This window comes from Danio aesculapii, chromosome 22, assembly GCF_903798145.1.
Source record: "Danio aesculapii chromosome 22, fDanAes4.1, whole genome shotgun sequence".
Lineage (NCBI taxonomy): Eukaryota > Metazoa > Chordata > Actinopteri > Cypriniformes > Danionidae > Danio > Danio aesculapii.
Genome location: NC_079456.1, coordinates 12,081,888 through 12,094,275, shown reverse-complemented (window position 1 = coordinate 12,094,275; position 12,388 = coordinate 12,081,888). Strand labels below are relative to the sequence as shown.

The 12,388-nt window shown below is 38.3% G+C and overlaps 1 long non-coding RNA gene across 1 annotated transcript in view; it reads right to left on the bottom strand.

Moving 5' to 3' along the window:
- LOC130216071 (uncharacterized) overlaps positions 1–11,611 on the bottom strand; it is a 101,374-nt gene extending 89,763 nt beyond the window's left edge. Inside the window, exon 1 of the long non-coding RNA XR_008835763.1 lies at positions 11,501–11,611. This is a non-coding gene — a long non-coding RNA (uncharacterized LOC130216071). The remainder of the gene's footprint in view (positions 1–11,500) is intronic.
- Positions 11,612–12,388: the final 777 nt, after the last annotated feature.

The following is a 12,388-nucleotide window of genomic DNA, read 5'->3' as shown; positions in this document are numbered from 1 at the left end:
ATATTGAAATCTCAGACTTCTGATTGTAGTTTGTCGATCATAAAGATATTTGGAAGAATGTTGTAAATACTGACATCCAAAGTAGAAAAAAAAATGGTTTTCAACATTCTTCAAAATATCTTCTTTTGTGTTCAACAGAACAAAACACTCAGACTGGTTTGGGAAATGATGCCTTTATTTTTGGGTGAACGACCCCTTTAATCTTGTTGATGTCAAGGAGAAACGGATATTAAAGAGATCGCATTTTCCTTCCTATGGGAGAACGTTTAAAACTGTTAGCGTGTGTTTGTGGGATTGCGTCTCAAGCAGGGAACAGAAATCCTCGCAAGGGCTTCCCTTGTGGGAAAATCACGTGTGTGTTTTGGGTTTATTTTACAGATTGCTGGAGACGGGATGTTTGTGCAAGCAACCAGAGTTGTTTAGACGTTCATTCTCCTTCGGGAAGTTGCATTTCTTGCGTTCTCCAATCATACTTAGTGTCTGGGCGGACAGGGGGATTCAATTGAGAGGAAAAAACTAAGGGTCGAAAGGAAAAACTAGCGTTTTTTTCATCTTATGTTTGCTTGAACTAATGTTTGCATTTCGCACTCTTACATTGACCGTGTTTATTCAACTGTGTTTGCACACCGTGATGCTGAAATGCATCCGTTAGGTGTTACTGGGGGAAGACAGCTACCCATCAATTACAGCAAAGCACATTTGTGAGCTACACAACGTCAGAAATGATCTACTGTATTGTCACTGCACATATATTATTTCTGACAATAATGATAAATATACATTTACAGTATATTCAATTATTACAATAAACTTGTTAATATTTAATCTTAGAATAAAATGTTCAAGAATATTATTACATTATACACTGCATTCAGAAATGCAATAAAATTAATCCACACTGTATAGTTTTCATTGTATTTTCAATTGTAATTTAACAATTAATCTTTGTTGAAGTGGCAAACTTTAGAATATCTTGTGCCCAAATGGTTTAAGTTCCCTTGAAATCTTCCAGTCGCATGGCCCTCAATATTCATTCAAATGAAAATATTATAACTAGCACTTCTTGTGTGTATTGCCTCTTCTTGTTGAATTGCTGAATGCCTCTTCAATTGTAAGGCGCTTTGGACAAAAGCGTTTGCTAAATGACTAAATCTAAATGAGTTGTAATGTAGAATCTTTCACACTAATATATATATATATATATATATATATATATATATATAGTGTTTAAATAAATAAATAAACAAACTTTAGAAGAGACAAAAACTTACAGCATCTTTAAAGCATAAAAATACTATGTTTGCAAATATTATTTATATTGCAAAAAAAAAAACAATGCTGAAGTCAGACATTCTGCTTTGACAATGTCCCTTACATGCTGAAATGCTGTCTTTGTTTTGGTTCTTTTAGTCCACCCAATGCTAATTTAGCCAATTATATTTCAGCACCCCGGTTTGCCTTGTTGGAAAAATCATGCATTTAATTCATTCAGTCAGAAAAGCTCTCAAAATATGCATCCGTGACCGACATGCGACCTCCAGTGGACAGCAGCAGACTCTTAAATGAGACGCAGATTCAGAGTTCCACATGAGGTTATTAATAAGCAAATAAAATAAATATTACAACGGTAAACATTAGGGGAGCAGGTTACATCGTGTCCTAACAACATGCTACGTGATGAGATTTGCAGTGATAACCAATTAGGCTGTTTTCACCAGATAAAACATGACAGAAATTTACATTCAGCTATTCAGAAGCACAGAATATGCACCCACGTAATGATAAGGTTTATAATATAATTAATACATATTTCATCTCTTTAATATATTTAAATGTAGATGATTAAATGTCAAATGATTTATTTTATTTTCAAGATCTGGAGTGAATTATCTGCTGCTGCTTTCAGTAGTATGGCAATAAATGTAATGTAAAATGCCATTCAAACTCACACTGTTAGCATTTAACACTGAATAAAGCACATGAGGTGTACCTGAGGTGATCAATGTCAGCTTTTTGTTAGAAACCGAAGCCATTTCCAATAAATCAACTCGAGGAGTTGCTTAGAACAAAAACTTTTAATTTGTAAAATATTCCTTCTATCGCGTGCCGTAGCTTTTATTTAGAACATGGTTTAAATCAGTCTTTAGGCTAAATCGTCACTCGCTCCTGTTGGTCCTCAACAGCCGCGTTTCCACTATCGTGCCTAAACTGTGTGAGAGACGGGGTGAAAGAGCGCTCACTTGACAGCTCTGTTGATGCTGCGAGCAGCTAGGTTTCATTCATTCATCTAATTTCTTTCGGCTTAGTCCCTTTATTAATCTGGGGTCACCACAGTGGAATGAACCGCCAACTTATCCAGCATCTGTATTACGCAGCGGATGCCCTTCCAGCTGCAACGGCTGGGTTTCTTTTTTTATTTCTTTAATTATTTTGGAAATAATACAAAATATGAATACAACAGAAAGACATAAAACTTTAACATAAGACAAAGCAAAATTACGTGTCCATTTTTGTAGGCTCAACACAATAGTGTCATATCTAGATACAATAGCCCAAGCTATATTGAAATCATTTAAAGAATTACAAATATCGGATATAATAAAATCGCAATAAATAAATTAACCAATATAAAAAACAAAAGCTATAACAAATTAGGTATATACAATACAAATAAATTAAACAGTTTTCAGCCATTTTAAACTTTCATTTTACAAAGGTCTATCTGAAATAAATATTTTGAGATATTTTCTTAAAACAATAAACAACAAAGGAGTTTTGAAATATTATTTATAAAGTATTTGGATCCCATGATATTAATCAAATCGGGCAAACAGAGCATTTTTTGGGTGAGTGAAACCATCAGAAACCACCTTCTTTTCTGTCATCAGTCCTGCGCAGCGCCGCTTTACGGATTGGGAAAAACTGCAAATAAAAATGTGTTCTATGATCTCGAAAAATGTTTATGTTTTATGGTGTGGTAAAATGACGCAACATGATTTCAGCCTTACTGCTCAAACTCTCCTGCTCGGAGCCTGGTCCGATAAAAGTCCAGGCTCGCACTGGCCCGACAGTTGAAATGCGGCTATTCTGGCAACCTGCGCTTGCGTTTGTTTTGATCAAGGAATGCAATACCTAGTTTAACCACTGGGTGTCAAACTTACATACGGCACCTTTAAACTGAAAGAAATTTTAAATATAACTAGCATTTGTGTGTATTGACGCTTTTTGTTCAATAGCTAAATGCCTCCAATTGTAACTTGCCTTGGAAAAAGCGTCTGCTAAATGACAATGTAAATAACTTAATGTAACAAATATATAAAAAGAACTTAACTGAAACATTACGAGAAAGAAAGAAAGAAAGAAAGAAAGAAAGAAAGGTTTCTCACATTCAGACCGTTGTGTTGGTGTGATTGCATGGGGTTACGCGCTGAGGCGTTTGGTGAAGCGGCAGTTAAAGGCGACCGCCGACAGAACAGGCAGCCAAACACACACACACACACACACACACACACACACACACACACACACACACACACACACACATCCTCTCCAGCGCGAACACACCCAAACGCCCACACTCTCTGCATGTTGCTGCCGTCTGCGGGATTAACACTTTAAACGCCGAAAAAGCTGCGCTGCAAAACAACACGCGGTCGCAGTTTGGGCAGATATGAAGCGATGCCTCCGGGGCCTTAAATCAAATGAGACGCGGCGAGAGTCGTTTCGCGAGCTGTACTCGACATTAAACCGTTCCAGCCCTGCAGTCTGGCACACAGAGAGCTGGGATAAAGAGCTGCTAGCCAGACATGCTGTCTCTCTCTCTCTCCACTGCAGTTTGAGGCCAGGCGTGCAGTGTCAACACACAAGAGGTGTGTGTGGGCTGCTCACCGCAGACGCACAAAACAAACACAACCAGAAAAACTGCCGCTCCAGAACACACAGATCGACGGACGAGTGTTTGAACGTGACGCTGCTCTGAGCGGATGACGAAAACGTGATTTTTAGACACGAGTAGAGAAACAGGTGACTCTTAGACCGTGTGGAAATATGCATGCAAGTTTGAGGTCAGGTCATTTTTATTAAAAGTGACAGAGACATTTGTTCTTTAACGCTTCTTGAATTTTCCATCAAGAACCGTTAAGGGCAAAAGTTTTGCAGTTTTCATTAAAATACTAATAATAAACAAGTGTTTATTCAGCAAAAAATAAATAAATAAATTATATATATATATATATATATATATATATATATATATATATATATATATATATATATATATTATATATATATATATATATATATATATATCAGAATGATTTCTGAACAATCTTGTGACTCTGAATACAGGAATATGCTGAAAATTTTGCTTTGCATCACAGAATTAAACTACATTATTTGAAAACAAAATGGCTACTGTAAATTGTAAACAAATAAAAATTGTTATTACTATAATTTTGATCAATAAATGCAAAAGACCTATTTAAAAACTTACCAAACCCAACTTCTCTGTATAAATACATACATATAATAACTATTAAATAATATATATAATAGCGAATGCGTTTTTGTGAATAAAAATGTAAATAGATCAACAGAGTTTACTACTAAAGATGTCAAGTGCAAAAATAAGCAGAAAATAGACGTTTTTATGTCGATCCATCCTGATTTCACAAAAAATTATAAATGTTTTACGCATTGAAAAAAAGGCAGTTTTGTATAATTTCACTTTTAATAAAATTTGATTTCTTTAAAAAAAAAAGTTAGATTTTTCCAACAAGTGCCTATTAAAACCCCACACCTAAACCTACCAAATCACAGAGAGCTAGGGATGCAACGATTATAGATTTTGGTTGGACGATTATAGTCTGAGGAATAATCAGTTTATCATGATTATTATGCATTCATTAACTCAAAACACTACTAGTTTTAAAAATCACATGAAAACGTCTTTTATTTTAGCGTTATTTATTGCTGCTCAGTAACCAAATAATACATCACACAATAATAATAAAAACAAGCAACAGTCGATTTTTCTTTAGACTTAAAAATGAGTGAAAAACGTTTGTGGCATTTAAACCAAGTAATAATTTTACACTGAAAATAAATGACAGCACAACGAATTAAATAAATAAATTAAAATAAAAATTAATTAATAAATACATATGTCAAATATAATTCTAAGCATCATATTAGCTAAGTATTTCTCTTTTCAAGAGAACAAATGTAGTCAAAGGCTGCTGAATCTCTCTCTGAAACGCACTTTTGATCAAATGGATTACAAAATTGTGTGGTAGTTTTCATTTTGTATTTTTTTCTGTTTGGAGTGGAAATGCGTACATTCCATACAAAGTATAGAAGCTGATCGGTCCAGTTCTTGGCACATTACTTGCGGCCTACTTTATCTAGGTGTGCATCGATCCTAATATGCGCACAAGCTTCGTGTCTCCATTAGAAATAACGAAATTGTGTGCGCAAAAGACGCAATAAGCAAACGGCTCTTAGTTCTAGCCTCAGCCATAGTTAAAATCAGCCTTTAATCCAGTGTGGGTGGGTATTAGCCTCAGTGTACAAGCTTAGAACCTCAAACTAGTGCATAGTTGACACTACTTTGTTTGGTTGGAGCAGTTTTGTTCGTGCAGAAACACAGTGTTGAGAAGCCTTTACGATTAATTAACTGTGACGAATTAAAGCGCAGTTAATTGTGAAATCAGTCAATCATTGTATCCCTACAGAGGGCATGACCAAATTGTATTAAAATTAGATCTTTTGATTTCATATAAATTAGCCACTAAATTAAATGCGTTATAAACTGCTATTAAATCCCTTCGGTTGATGCCATTAAATTCAATGTGCTTGACAATTTAGAGTTCGAAAACGCATTTGATCAGACCTCTATAATAGTGTAAACGGTCATGTGATCGAGAAGATTTCAACCATGTGAATGTGAATTTACAAAATAAAAATGCCAATATTCTGATGCTAACACAAACCCACAGTATTTAAAAGTAATTTTAGGTCTAAAAATCAGAAAGGAAAGCTGTTGTCTTCTTTTACGTTCATATGTAAATCATGGGAGCTGTTTTACAGTAGGGTTTTTTAGTGCCAGATAGCTGTAGAAACTCCCCGAGCTAAATTTTCCTCGTGTCATAAGGAACTCTGAGGCATTTAGCAAAAAGCACAGGTGGAGGATGGAGTACAAAGTAATGGAAGCTGTGTTTTTGTTGTGGTTTATGTGAAAATGGAGACTGGCATGTAACGAAGACATGAGATATTTAATTAAAGTGGCAAAAAGGGGGACTTGGGACCCAAATCATGGGTCTGAAATGAACACAATGGTGAAGAGAAAATAATTATGTAACCGCTGGTAATTTTTGGGTTATGCATGTCTTGTAACACTAAAATATTGTGCCAGTGTTTCCAAGCCGATCCACAACATTATTTAAATGCACAGTCATAGAAATGAGCCATCCAATTAAACGGTTACAGATTGCTATGAAATCACATTGATGTTTCATAAGGCTTTAATTCACCCAATCAATGTACACTTGCATTACTGGTATTATAAAGCTGTTCTTTCACTGCGTGGTACTGTACAGTTCAGTACCGCTCAGCATGCTTAGTTTCGGTTTTGCTTGGCTCAGTTTGCATTTTCCCTGCAGTTTAGCACCACTTAAAGTCCAACTGAAATCAAATGTTTACAATGTTTTATTTTTAAGTGCACATTGTTATTCTTTCATTGAACTATAATCCTTGCCACTGAAATAAAAAAAGTTTGTTTTGGTAATCTTCAATCAAAGTCTGGCCATTTGCTTCTGTGTTTGGGGTGGTGTTCCTTCTCTGTTGACATTAGTTCTCAAGTGACACATCCCTCTCACCATTAGTTTGCTATGAGGGAATGACGCACAAGAAAGCCCCTCCTTCTAATCAATATCCTGTTTCAGTTGGAAGTACATTGACATACTGAAATAAAAGTCTCAGCAACAAATCAGTTCATATCGACTTTAAAGTTGATTATCGCTATAGTTGCGCTACCTCTTCTACAATGATTTTCGGAAAATCTTTTTCATTCTCTCACTGGATTTGCTCTTTGGCTATCAATAAGAGAAATGTCTAGACATCTTCTACTGATCACGATGCTACCATTTCCAACATAGACTTATTCTGAAAATGTAGCCCTATATAGAGTTCTGGAGATTGCGAATTATATAGCCAGAAGTACGTATGGTTGCATTTCGTCTTTAAAGAGAACGCTACAGGACGCTATGACGCCGTTCTTTTTGACCGCTTAACTCCGTATGGATGGCTTTTCTGTTGTTACAAGTTTGTCTAGTAGCTTGACATGTATGTTGGCAATCTTGAGACACATAGAGGAGTTGACCACAACGATGGGGTTCGAGTCTGGTAAAGAATGGTTCCAGAAAATGGGTAAGACAAAAACAGAAGCAAAACAATATCTAATAAACAAGTAAATAAGAGGGTGAGAATGTGATAAAATCTGAAAACGTGATAAAAATCCTTTATTTTCCTGGATTGCATTACTGTTAGTTGGGTTTAGGGAAGTGGTTAAGCAAGTCAATCGGTGCTTTTGAAAACACTATTGGTTGGGCTTAAGGAAGGAGGAGCGTGGGTCAGTCGATCAGTAAGTCAGTCGAAAGCGGCCTCTGGTGGATTTACGCGAGAACAGCAGGCACTTCGAGGCACTTTGCAAATTCAAGATCTCAAAAAGCGTATACAGTGGCTTCTGGTGGATTCGCGAAAACAAAAACTGCAAAAACGAAGTAGCTGCTGGGATGTATTTGGCATGCTCCAGAAATGTATATAGCGGTACATTTTCAGAATGAGCAGGGTTGACCATTTCAAATGTCCTTTTCTGGTGGTGGTAAAAACGGTTTACTCATGCGAACCGACAGAGCAGTGTCTGCATTGGACTATTTAAAAATAGCAGGTTTTAATTCTAGCGTCATAAATCCAAAGATGCTTATAGTGGCGATTCTTTCCGACCAATCAGTGATCAGCAGTGTGCATGTCACATTTTGGTAATGCTCCAGCTTACTTGGAACCTCACCCGAGGTGGGATTTTAAAAAGTACCAAGTACTACATATAGAATGCAGTGGAAAAGCTCCCAAATTGAGCTGTACAAATAAGAACAGGGCTATACCATGCAGCAGAAAAGAGCAAAACACTAAATAGAAACTAGAAAGTTAGTTCACCTAAAAGGATAAGTTCCTAGTTCCTGCATTGAAAATACACTAGCAGGTGCTTCGGCCAATAGTTACAGTAAAAAATAACAAATAATTCTTATGTGAAGGCTCCTGCTATTAGATCCAAAGATCAGACAAAATCCTATACATTCACTCACCCACAGAAACTTCTAATAAAATGAGAGTGATAAATAAAAGCCAAATCAAACTCAGGTGTGTGGCAGCAGAGTGCACGCTAACTTGATATTTTTAAGGGCAATACAAGTCATTTAATTAGCATTTCCCCCCACGCCGTCTCATCTTTACTCACATCTCTTATAAACATATGCACCAGAGTTCTGCAAAAAATGTGGTGAAATGTGGTTAATAACAGCTGCCCCTAATACTCATTGTGACTCTCGCACTGATGATGTAATTGCACCACAGTTACACGCAAAAGCACAATGTGCAGAAACGGGAACAATCAAACCAACTGTGAAAACCACCTCTCGCAAATCCATCTACATGCAACGTGGTGCAACCGTTTAGTGCATTTGGGGGGTGTAAATTGTTTCGGAGGGATTACTGGCAGCGAGGATGTGGAATCAGATTATGTGGAATGAGCACGGAGAGCGAGAGACAGGTTCGGAGGGGGCAGCGGTATAATGCGCGTCTCTGTCTGTAATCCTCATCATTTGTTCCTCTGTTACTAGATTCCCCGTCGACTCTTCCCTCTGACGGCCCGAGTGTGTGAATGTGTGTGCGCGCTGGTTGATCTCACCATGAAACGCTGCTATTGTTTCGCTAACAGACTGACAAGAATCACGAGGCACGGAAGATCGCAGCCGAGAACGAGAAACAACGAGGCTCATTCACAAGTGGCCGCGGCAGCATGTGTCCTACAAACTGACCAGGATTGTCCGCCACAAAAATGCACCGAAGCAACAAAGTTATGATTTCTTTCTGCAGTTACGCATCCCAAATAGGGATACATTTCTGCCCTCAATAACCGTGAAAAGTGTCATGCTTGTGTGTCATGTGTTTGTGTTGCTTCGTTTAAATGTAAATACCACTTGACTGCTGTACCATTCAAGAGATCATGTGATCTCCACTGCATATTTGCTTAAATGGAAATACTGAAATTGAAACTTTGATGTATCGTCAATAGTTGACAGCTACCCTAACGACACAATTATTTGAAAACTAACGAAAAACACTTATAATTGCACTGTTCAGCAGTGGCATTATATTCATTAAAGATTAAAAATGAAAAATGAAGACGTTTAATGGAAGTAAAGGCGTACTTATACTAGGCACAGTTGCCAAGAACCGTGCCGAAGCGCGATTGTCCCCCTCCCCTCTCGGCCTACACTCACACTGCATTTTGCCTTCCAAGCTGGAGCAAGCCTACGTCATTGATGATGCGACTGTTCATTTTAACAGGAAGAGAATCGCTCAGCACACTGGACACTGCTTTAGTTATATTGTTTTGTATTATTTTTAGAATTTGGGATACGGTGACATGCTGTCAGAAACTTTTGTTGAACAGATCGGCAACTTTTGACGCTCATAAATTATGATGAAAGTTCTCGTGCTGCATGTATTAGGAGGTTTGCTGAAGGTGGCAGCTGTCGTGTAGCGAAGGGTTTGCGTCTTTAATAAACTACAAAAAAGATTAATAAATCCAAATGAAACAGTCCCTTAAAAGTGACGTTGCATCTTCAGTTTTGGGCTCAGGTGCACTCACACTACAAGCATACCACGAAAAAGCCCCACTGAACTGCACTCTGGCACACGTCTTCCATCTGGGCCAGGGCCGGCCAACTGAACCTCACCTGGGCCCGATCTGGAGCACTTACACACTTGTCAAACAAATCAGGAAACACGACTTGGCAAGGCTCGAATAGCATAGTGTGAGTGCACCCTAAGACTCTGAGAGGACTTGTCTTGAAATTGTTACATTTTGATGATAAAACAATTATAAGTAATTACAGACTACTGCACAACATGACATTACAGCAGGAGGGCCCAGACTCTGTCCTGAAGGGCCAGTATCCTGGTTCCAACCCCAATCAGACACACCTTGGCTATCTAAATCAAGCTTCACTAGGCTTTCTAGAAACATCCGTGCAGGTGTGTTGAGGCAAGCTGGAGTTAAAATCTCAAGGACACAGGCCCTCTAGGCACCCTTGCATTACAGTTAGCAGAAGAAGTACAACTAGCATTACAGAGACTAACAAAGCATCCAAGCATTACCGGTTATAGCTTTTTTAGGTTCTATTTTTTTCCTCAGTAACAGACCTGAAAGTGGATTGCCGAACTTGATGACGCAATTTAAGGTTCCCCAACTTGAGATAAGATACGATTTTGTAAAAAACTGATTTGTAAAAAAAAAAATTAGATAAATGTTTACTTACTCCCAGCGCCGTTTATATCAAAGTTGATATTTAGCTGCACCATGTTGGTGTTTTGTAACATCTAATTTTTTATGAGGTGGGTCGTTAGCACAACGCTAGGACATAGCTTACCCAATTCACCTATAGCGCATGTCTTTGGACTTGTGGGGGAAACTGGAGCACCCAGAGGAAATCTATGCAAACACAGGAGAACAAGCAAACTGCACAGAGAAATGTCAAACTGACCCAGCGACTTTCTTGCTGTTAAGTGTCAGTGCTAACCACTGTGTCACCCCTTAGTTAATAGTTTAGAAAACAATATTTACATTCCAACGTTTTTTTTTTTTGCCATTGCACATTGCTATTTGTTGTGTGCAAGTTAATTCACTGAAAAAAAGTTTGTTTTGGTAATCTTCAATCTAATCTGACCATTTTCATCAGCAATTGAAGTGGCTGCCTTACTATGTTGACATCAGTTTGACGCTTCAGCCACAATATTCTTAACCACGCCCCTTTTACTAATAATTTGCACTGAGGAAATGATGCTCTAAAGAAAGCCCCATCTCTACACAGTATTCGGTTTCAGGACAGTGGTATCTTATTTTTTTTTGTAAATTTGGCAGGCTGAATGCATTCTGTAATGTACAGGATACAGTACGGAGGAGATTGATTGACAATGGTCTACAGCCAATCAGGACACAGAACACAATGCGCTGTTAAAAAAAAAAAGGTTGTCAAAAAAATCTGTGAAAACTGCGAAAAGTGAAGTGCGTTATAGCGAAGTACCACTGTACATCAACACACTGAAATAAAAGTCTCAGCAATTTCTTTACGTTAAAAGAAACTTTCTCTAACTTGCTTGCTAGTCCAAGTAATTGCACAGTTAACACAAAACATATTCAAATTGTGGACAAAACCAGTACCTGTCGCTGGAAAATAGTTACGTTTCTGCAAGCGGTTACATGGCCCCATTTCTTCTCTGACTGCAGACGCACAGCGAATGCACTATTAATGGTGCGAGGCAGGAAATTATCAGGAGCCGCGGCCTGTCTGTGGTTCTCAAAGAGGGTGGGTAGAACGACAGCGAGGAGACCGAGAGAGAGAGCGACAGGAAAGTGTGACCTTTCTTCCAAATGTCAGCAGTGTGAGCAACGATTAATGGCTGTTTATGTGCTGGGGACACATGCCAAGATTGTGTGTGTGTGTGCAAGTCACAGCCGTGCTGAAAAGTGAGGTCTTATTCTGTGCCTTGATTTCTGAAAACAGCTCATCTGTGCGTGTGTGCAGAAAAGAACGAATGAGAATTACTCTGTGTGTGTGTGTGTGTGTGTGTGTGTGTGTGTGTGTGTGTGTGTGTGTGTGTGTGTGTGTGTGTGTGTGTGTGTATGTGTGTGTGATAAACAGGCTAGATTGTGCCTGCTGGCAATGTATCAGCCCCCCCCCCCCCCCCCCCCCCCCCACACACACACACAAACGTTAACAGACCTACAAAGATCTCCATCTCAATGTTTTTCTGTTTCTCTTTGACATGCATCACGGTTTCCTCTCTTTTCTGTTAGACGCACGTCTCTGCAGTTCTCTGTAAATGAGCATGTGTGACTCATTTCACATTTACACATCTAAAAGAACAGATGTGTGTGTGCGTGTGTGTGCATGTGTGTGCGTGTGTGTGCGTGTGTGTGTGTGTGTGTGTGTGTGTGCATGTGCATTCACGTGAAAAGAAAGAATGGGCAGAAATACTCATTACTTGAATATTGGGCCTTCATCGTCAATAGAGCTGACTGATCTAATTACCTATGGCATTACAGGCA